Source organism: Brassica oleracea, chromosome C3 (genome assembly GCF_000695525.1).
Source record: "Brassica oleracea var. oleracea cultivar TO1000 chromosome C3, BOL, whole genome shotgun sequence".
In the NCBI taxonomy this organism is placed as follows: domain Eukaryota; kingdom Viridiplantae; phylum Streptophyta; class Magnoliopsida; order Brassicales; family Brassicaceae; genus Brassica; species Brassica oleracea.
In genome coordinates, this window is record NC_027750.1 from 56,537,875 (window position 1) to 56,547,365 (window position 9,491).

General features: G+C 28.1%; 1 pseudogene; it reads right to left on the reverse strand.

The window, feature by feature from the left end:
• Nucleotides 1-6,338: 6,338 nt before the first annotated feature.
• Nucleotides 6,339-9,491, reverse strand: part of LOC106331013 — a 6,468-nt pseudogene continuing 3,315 nt past the window's right edge.

Sequence of the window (9,491 nt, forward strand, 5' to 3'; positions counted from 1 at the left end):
AACCACTGATCACAAAATTTTAGTGTGAGAAATTTAAAGTTTTTAGTAATTTATAATGGTTTTAAAAATTCAAAACATAACATATAAGAATTTTTTTAATTATATGATTAATGTGGTTGTTTAATATCTTTTAATAATATAAAATTAAACAAAAAAGAGCTAAGATACAGAAATTATTATCAAATATTTATTATTCAAAATCTTTGATTGTCATATATACATCAATCATATTAGCCAATTCCATAGCTTTTATTTAAGAAAAGTGCGAGAATAATCTTTCGTACACTATTTATCAATTTAATAGTTAGTTTAATAAAAATTATAATAGAAGTTAAGATAGTCTGTGGAAGCTCTTTTAGTCCAGTGGTTTGACTAAGTGTTCATTAATGTTTCTACACCAGGAAGTCTTGGGTTCAAATCCCAGAAAACACGAATTATGCAGATTATGGAGAGAAAAATGGTTACAAGAGGTCTTCAGCATGTTGCAGTGCGTATCATCGAATGTGGATCTCATAGGACGGCTCAGAGTGACGCAGTCAGGCGTGTATTCTCATATGGTGGTAGAATTGTCGGCTGTAGAATCGTCTATGTAATATTTCTCAATAGCATAATTAATCAGACGTTAAAAAAAAGGTTAAGATAGACCGATCTATTTCTCTAAAAATTCTAAATTTCATTCTCATGATGATACATGGCTACAAAACAATGTTGTAATGTTTATCAATTAATATATAAAGGATTTCTAGAAAATGATTAAACATTTACTATGCTATTGCATTTATAAAACTCATTAATATGAACTCTGCGACATTTCTAAAGTGAGTGACCTATATTAATATAAACTTATTAATCTATAAAATTATCTACCTTTTACTATATGAATGCTTCTATATCTATCTCCTATGTTTAAAATGAAACAATTGTTTCAATTTATATACTTTTCCAAAATCGAAAATCTACGGCCTATTATGGATAGGGGTGGGCACTTCGGTTATTTTATCGGTTCGGTTCGGGTTCGGTTCGGTTTGGCTAGTTCGGTTCTAGTATTTTTTCAACTGAAATAAACCATAATTATTTTGGTTTGGTTCGGTTTGGTTTGTGTTCGGTTCGGTTTATATTCGGTTCGTTTTGTATTCGGTTCGGTTGGGTTTGTTTCTTGGATCATTTTAATTAGGTTCTTCTTAGTTAGGTTCTTCTTAATTTAATTTTTCTAAGAGAAATTATGTTTTAATACATAAATTATGTAAACATAAACGATGTGAAGTAAATTCAATTTAAAACGGAAACAAAAACCTTTAAAAAGTCACAAAAAATATATAAAAATTAAAACAAATGAAAGTTAACTAAAAAAAAAACAATATCATTAGTAATATCTTTTATATAATTATTAAAATTTTTGCAATAAATCATCTTCTATGTGACGCCGTGGAAAAGAACTTTTGTTTTTAATAAAATTTTCTTTAGGTTTTAGGTTTTAGGTTTAGATTTAACATCCACGTTTACATATATAAGATATAAAGATATAGACTATTTCAAACCGAACCAAAGTCTATTTCAAACCATTCGGTTGAAGATTTTCCCAACCCCAATGGTTCGATTTTAAATAGAACTGTACCGAGAAACCGATGTGTTTTTGTAATTATTTAAATTAAAAATATTAGTAACACCAATATACTAAAATTCTATACCAAATCACGTATTTTCCATTTTTCATTCATCAACATATATTCTTCTAACCGAATATGTAATCATTAACATATTTGACTTTAAAAAAATAAAAAGTCTATATCTTTATATCTTATATATGTAAACCAAAGTATAAAATAAATATACTATAATAACTGGTTGTTAATTATTTTAATTTTGAATTAATTTATATTCGCATGCATAATTTCTATTAATAATATTGTATTACTTTAATTTAATAAGACATATTATTTTAAATATGTCATATCTAGTCGATTTTATTATTCTTTTACTGTCGATTTAGGTAACATATGGGTATTTTAGATTGCATTTATTTCTTTGAATTCAACTATAATATATTTTTTATTTAAAAGATATTAAAATTATGATTAATTTTTTTATTTTCATTCATGTTGGTAACTTAATATATGTTGTGCTTAGAATGAAATATAAAATAAACTAAAGTGTCTGATTTCAAATTACGTAAATTAATATAACGATAATATTCTACAATTTCATGCATATATATAAATTTTACAAAAGAACTAAATTATAATAGTTGGTTAATATTTTATTTTCATTTTTTAATATGTTTGAGTCATCCTATAATTTACATTTATAAAATAAATTATTATTATAAAATTATATATTCTTATTGTAGTAAAATCTATGATTTTAGATATAAGTTGGATTAGTCGAGTCACTTATGTTGTGAGTATAGTGAGTTACATATATTTTTTTCAAATTCAAACTGAAGTATAATTATTTTTGTTATAATTAAGTAAAATTAAATTAATTTTGTTTATCGTTTAAATGTGCATGTAATCTCATAATATTTATCAAATCATATGTTGATTTTATTTTAAAAAATATCAGAAAATAAGGAGATGATCAATATAAAGTTACATACATAAGTAACTAATACATTTTTGGAAGCTCATGAACACATATCAATATTTACAATAATCAGAATATTTTATAAATTGTAAGTAATCTTAAAAATGATAATTCAGATTTTTTTTGGTATTTTAATTATATTAATAATAAGTTTCACAAACATAAAAACATAAAATTTAAAAGAAAATTTAATATTATGAAAAAAAATAATTTTAATAATATATAATATATCTACCTCGTTAAAGTATATAGTGTTATCTTATTTTAAAATAGTTTTTTAATTATTTGAACAAAAGATGTTTATTTTTAATTCTTTTATTTTTTTAATATCTCTCAAAAATAAGCAGTTTAAAAAAAAGTTGTGTGACTGTATTTTAAAAATCATATGTATAAGTAAAATATAATTTACAGATTTTTTTTTTACTGTCATTGAAAGATATATAGTCAACTAAATATACGAAATTAAATAAATATTTCAATAATACCAAGGGAAGTTGCGAAAAATACCATTTTCAAATTACCACTTTTCACGTTTACACTAACCACTTTTACCCTCATCTTTAATGAAGGCTAAAAGACATTTATAACTTTTTGATTAACTTTGACAAAAAAAAACATATGGTTAACTAAACTAAATTTAAAACATTAACTCTAAACCCTAAATCATCAACTCTAACCCTAAACCATGAAACATCAACTCTAAACCCTAAACCCTAAACCTTTAAATCTAAACCCTAAAACATCAACTCTAAACCCTAAACGTAAACCTTAAACTCTAAATCTAAACTTAGAACATCAACTTTAAACCCAAAATCATCAACTCTAAACACTAAACCTTGAAAAATCAACTCTAAACCCTAAACCGCGAAATATCAACTCTAAACCCTAAACCCTAAACTTTCAAATCTAAACCCTAAAACATCAACTCTAAACCCTAAACGTAAACCCTAAACCCTAAAACCTATATTTTCTGAAAATCAAACCCTAAACCCTAAAACCCTAAACCTTCAAATCTAAACCTTAAAACATCGACTCTAAACCCTAAACCCCTAAACCTTCAAATTTAAACACTAAAGCATCAACTCTAGGTTTTTAGTTGATAGTTTAGGGTTTAGTGTTGATAGTTTAGGGTTTAGTGTTGATAGTTTAGGGTTTAGTGTTGATAGTTTAGGGTTTAGTGTTGATAGTTTAGGGTTTAGTGTTGATAGTTTAGGGTTTAGTGTTGATAGTTTAGGGTTTAGTGTTGATAGTTTAGGGTTTAGTGTTGATAGTTTAGGGTTTAGATTTGAAGGTTTGAGGTTTAGGTTTTAGAGTTGATATTTTAGGGTTTAGAGTTGAAGGTTTAAGGTTTAGGGTTTAGAGTTGATGTTTCGGGGTTTAGGGTTTAGAGTTGATGTTTCAGGGTTTAGGGTTCGTATTTCAAAAAATATATTGTTTAGGATTGATGGTTTAAGGTTTAGAGTTGAGTTTTAGGGTTTAGGGTTTGAATTTCGAAATAGTTTAATTGGAAAAAATAAGGGCATAATAGTCTTTTGTCACTTAATGAAAAATGTATTTTTGAAAATGTTCTTTTACTGGTAATAAAAATGAAAAGTGGTAACATGAAAGTGGTAAACATGTAATTTCCCCTAATACCAATTATAAACGATTTTTAGTCAATTAAACATATATCAGTGAATGCTACTTAATTAGTTTATGTAATCATTTAAGAAAGTAGATAGATATATAAAAATTATTACTATTACTTTGAAAATATATATTTTTTGTATTTTTTAAATTATATTTTTTTTTAAATAACATTTTTTTTCTAATATCAAGATTATGTGTGTGAATGTTTTTTATGAAATCACATTATATGCAAATATATATTTTCATCTAAGAAAATATAGATATAAAGAAATAATTTACTACTTCAAAATTATATTTTATTTTATTTACTAATATTTGTTAAATGGAATATTTCTCGTTGTGAACTTTCCTTTTTAATATATTTGCGTTTTTAAATTTGTTTTTTAAACTTTAAAATTTTTTCTTTTTTTATTATATATGTTATTTGAAAATTTTAAAAAGGAAATTAAACAAAAAAAATTCAATAGTAGTATTTAAATGTAATATTTATAATTCATTAAAGATATCAGTGTAATCAACCATCGTGAGAGTTAACGTGAACGCGACTATTAAAAATTCACTTCTCAATAATATTCTAGAGATATACTAAACATTTCAGTAGAAAATATGTTTAAAAATCGTGTTAATAGTATAGTTTAACCGAAAAAAAAAAGAATCTTCTCGCCTTAAAAATGTTAAAAATTATTTAAACAAAAAAATATGTAACTTAAATAAATTCAATAACTGAATCAATATTACTGCTTATCTCCATTAATTTATATCCAATTAATTTATTTCAAATTTTGAAACACCTTATCTACTTATTTTAAATTAATAAAACAAAACACAAAGATTTAGTTTTGTATGTTAAAAACTCAATCTTTAAAAATTTTGGACGTAAACAAAGCACAAACATTATTTATTTTTAGTTGTTTTATTCAAGGCGAATTTAATTAAATTTGTAAATATGATACGTATTTTAAATTGATTTTTGAGAAAAAAAAAATTATATTAGTTTTTAAAACTTATTTATGAACTAAGATTTTTTAAAAAATAAGAATTTATTAACTTATTAAAAATAGCAACTGAAAATAAGAATTTTTTAAAATAAATTAAAACATACGGCATTATAAAGTTGGGGAAATTTTATTTTACCACTTTCAAGGTACCACTTTTCATCTTTACCACCACTAAAGTGACATTTTCAAAAATACATTCTTCATTAAGAGGTAAAAGACTCTTATACCCTTGTTATCTACATATATAATAAATCATTATTTAAATAAAAAAATTATGTTTTCGAATTATACTTTTTCAAATTCGAACTTTTTATAATTTTTTTTGAATTTTTTTTCGAAATATATTTTTTTTTTCAAAATGTTTTATTGAAAATCGAAAATTATGTTTGAAATTATTTTTAAAATTTTTTATACATTTTTTAAGTATTTATTTATATATTTATTAGAATCCTAAATTTCACAATCCAAAAATTAAAAATCAAACTGAAATAGTAAGTAAAAACAAAAAACTCTAATATACATCAACGGTTGTAAATGGATGTCTCAGTGTCATAAAGTGACCATACAAGCATTCATTTGTCACTTCGCTCTTCCATATCTTGAAATTTTTTTATCACTGCTTCATTTGTCACTTTGTCAAAATGATCATTTTCAGTATAACAAACCATACAAGCATTCAAAAATTCTTCACCCATTCGGTTGTGTAAGGTAGTCTTCACAATTTTCATCGCAGAGAAAGATCTCTCCAGTAGCAGTGGCAACATACAAAGTCAAAACTAGCTTCAAAAGTCGATAAACAAGAGGATGTGAAAGATGTTTTTTTGGTTTCCACCATCACACATGCAAGATCTCCAAGACCCTCCAAATTGGCAAACCTTTGATCTTCAGAGATATTATCGATGTAAATACCAAGTTGATGCTCAAGAGATATCCGTTCCACGGAGCTAAAATCTTCAGGATAAAACTCTGATAATCTTACAAGTTTTGACTGATCTGGTGGAATGAATCAATGGGGCTCAAAGATGCAGTGCAACCAAGCAGCTCAGTGTTTATCTCGTCAAAACGATCATTGAACTCTTGAATTTGCATATCCAATACTGTGTAAAAACATTCAACTTGGTAATGATGCTAGTTTGTTATGTTGCTTCTCTGTCTTGGCTTCTTTGGATTAACAAACTCTTCTTCCATAATGAGTAACTCTGTTTTATTTTTCTCGCAAAAGGAGTTCACGTTTCCAATGATTGAATTGTATCCATTATCCCTGAGCTTGTACAATTGTTGCTTGGTAGATTTCACTAAAGACATCGCATTCAAAATATCCTGATCTTTCCTTTGTAAAGCCATTGATAGATTATTTGTGAGACCAAGAAGAAGCAACATGAACTGTAAGTAGAACACAAAGTCAAACGTGTGAAAGTATCTGAGGAGACCATTAGCGTGACATCTTTTGATACCATCTGACCCATCTCTTTCGACATGCTCAAGCACTTTAATGATGGAAGTGAATAAATCAGCCAATCTCAACAAATGTTTGTAGTGAGAACCCCAACGAGTAGTACCAGCCTTTGAATTGAACGCTCCTGATTTAATCTTTTTCCTGTCTTAATTTCACCATGGCTAACTCCTTCCTCGATTATCTTACGTTGGTCTTCTCGAATCATATCTTGTCTCTTACAAGAAGCTCCAACCACATTTAACAAGACATAAATCTTATCAAAAAAATCACTAACTTCAAAATGTTTTTTTAGCAACTGTAACGACAACCAACTGAAGCTGATGAGCAAAGCAGTGGACATAATATGCAGAACTGTTTTCTCTTAAAATTAGAGATCTCAACCCGTTGAATTCATCCTTCATATTACTAGCTCCATCATAACCTTGTCTTCTTAACTTTTTCATGCTTAATCAGCGTTTTGCAAACAGTGAATCAATAGCACTTTTTAGAGATGCAGAAGAAGTTTTTTGAACATGAATAAGAACATGGATAAGAGGCTCGTGGGATTGACGTGAGGTTTGACTATACCCTTCTTGTCTACAAAACGAAAAACCACTGCCACTTGCTCTTTAGTAGAAACATCAGCAGACTCATCCACCATCAAGAAAAATACATCATGATCAAGCTCTTAGATAATAGATTGAATAACTTCCTCTGCAAAGCAATGTGCTGGTTCTTTCTAAATTTTATGAGACACCATTTGATTGTTCTTAGGAGCATTCTCCAACACAACCTTACTTACAAGCTCATTCTGAGTTGCAGTATATTTCAAAAGCTCAACAAAGTTTCCCTTATTGGCTGATTCCATCGACTCATCATGTCCTCGAAAAGGTAGTCCTTGTCGCAATAAATATCTACAAACATCAATTGAAGCATTCAATCTGATCTTCTATTCATTTTTTGCTGCTTCATTCTGCTTATAAAAAGCACGAGTGATTGACTGATCTTGATTCATTAGATTATCAGCCATCTTCATAGCATTGTTGTGAAAACTATTCACTTGTCCCACATGGTCTCCCAACCTCTTTGGATTTTTCCAAGTATCAAAGCCTTTTGTCACAAATTCATCACTTCCACCTTTATTTTCAGTGTAGTCTCTAAACAAGTAGCAAAACAAACAATATGCTTTGTTTGTTTTTACACTATATTCTAACCACCTACCATAGAGATCAAACCAAGCTGGAATAAATCTTCTATATTTATTCTCTACTAGTGTCTTAGGAAAATCATGACCACGAGGTTGACAAGGAACTTTAGTAAGATATTTGCGTTTTACATCATCTCTTTCGTTATGATGATATTCTGATATTCTTTTTCTATCTGCAGGATCTGAAGCAAATCTTCCAAATTGGTGTTTGAAGCTGAAGGCAAATCCTTTTTAATTTTTGATGTCGAAGCTGGATCCTTCACATTAATTTTTGATGCCGATAATAAAGGCTTTGAAGTCAAATTCTCCGAACTAGTGTCCGACTTCGAGACACATCGTTTTTTAAAATATCTCTCCATAGTACCTGGTAAAAAATATATTAGTATTCAAAACGATAATACACACTACAAAAAAAAACCTAAAAATCAAATAAATATACAGCAGATTGTTACATATGGTATACATGCTTACTTTGAAGAGATACCAAAAAGAGCTCTGATGGTCGATAGTGATAAAGAGTCAAAGTAAGAGATGAGCACAGAGCACGTAAGTTTTGTTAAATGTGAAAAGAAGTAAAAAAATAATTTTTTTCTGCAGATTTTTTCTGAAGAGAGAATGTAACAGGTGACTAGGGTTTTAAAATATTTGGGCTAATAAATTTATGGGATATATCTAATTAAGTTATTTTATTTGAAGTAGGCTATGGTACTTTGATATTATTGTTTACCTCGGTGCATCATCTTTCCCATGTATGATTAGGTCTTTTTACACCATTATTTTGTTTTAAAATCTACATTATAATGAGCCAGTTTCATCACTCCTGATGCGACACGTCAGCAGGTAAGTGGACCCCACTTTAAAAAAATTTGAAAAAATGTCAAGTCTGTGGCTCGAACCCGGGTTACTATTATATAAACACCAACATTTATACCACTAAACTAAAGGATACTTTGTACATTGATTACCGAAACTAATATATATTTATGAATGATTTTTTATAGTGGATCTCACACATAACTGTAATGTTTCAATACTCACGTGTAACTTTGATCATCGAAACCTATTTAGTAAAATCCGCATTCTGGCCCAATAAAACTTATAAGTGGGCTAAATCTCTTTCGTATATATCTAGGATTTTTATAGTACTTTGTCTCCACCGATAAACCGAAGCGTTACCCTTTTAGCTTATCAAAAAAAAATTATGAACCTTTTCATCTTCACCTCCCTATATCTCCAACGATCAGTTATGGTACCGTTTCACCTCTGAACGATCTGTCTCAGTATATATAATTCCTCAAACAAACCTTGAGACCCATATCTCATATTAAATTACTCCTAAATTGAACTGTCGCAGCTTTTAGCCAACCTTTGAAGATGTAAGCCTCCAGTGTTGTTGTTGCTTAATCGGTCGTTGTCCCCGCCACCTTTCTCCGCCTAGAACATAGTACCCAGGAAAAGGTAATAACCATTTGACTTTCTATGGAATACTATATACCATATTTGTTTAATCAATATTCAAGCTATCAGTTTTAATACTTTAAGCGTATGTTTCTCTGAGCAGAATTCCAAGATCCACGGTTCTATCCCAGTTCGTGTGATTCACTGCCATCCATCGCTACGATAGGGGGTCGATCGTGAT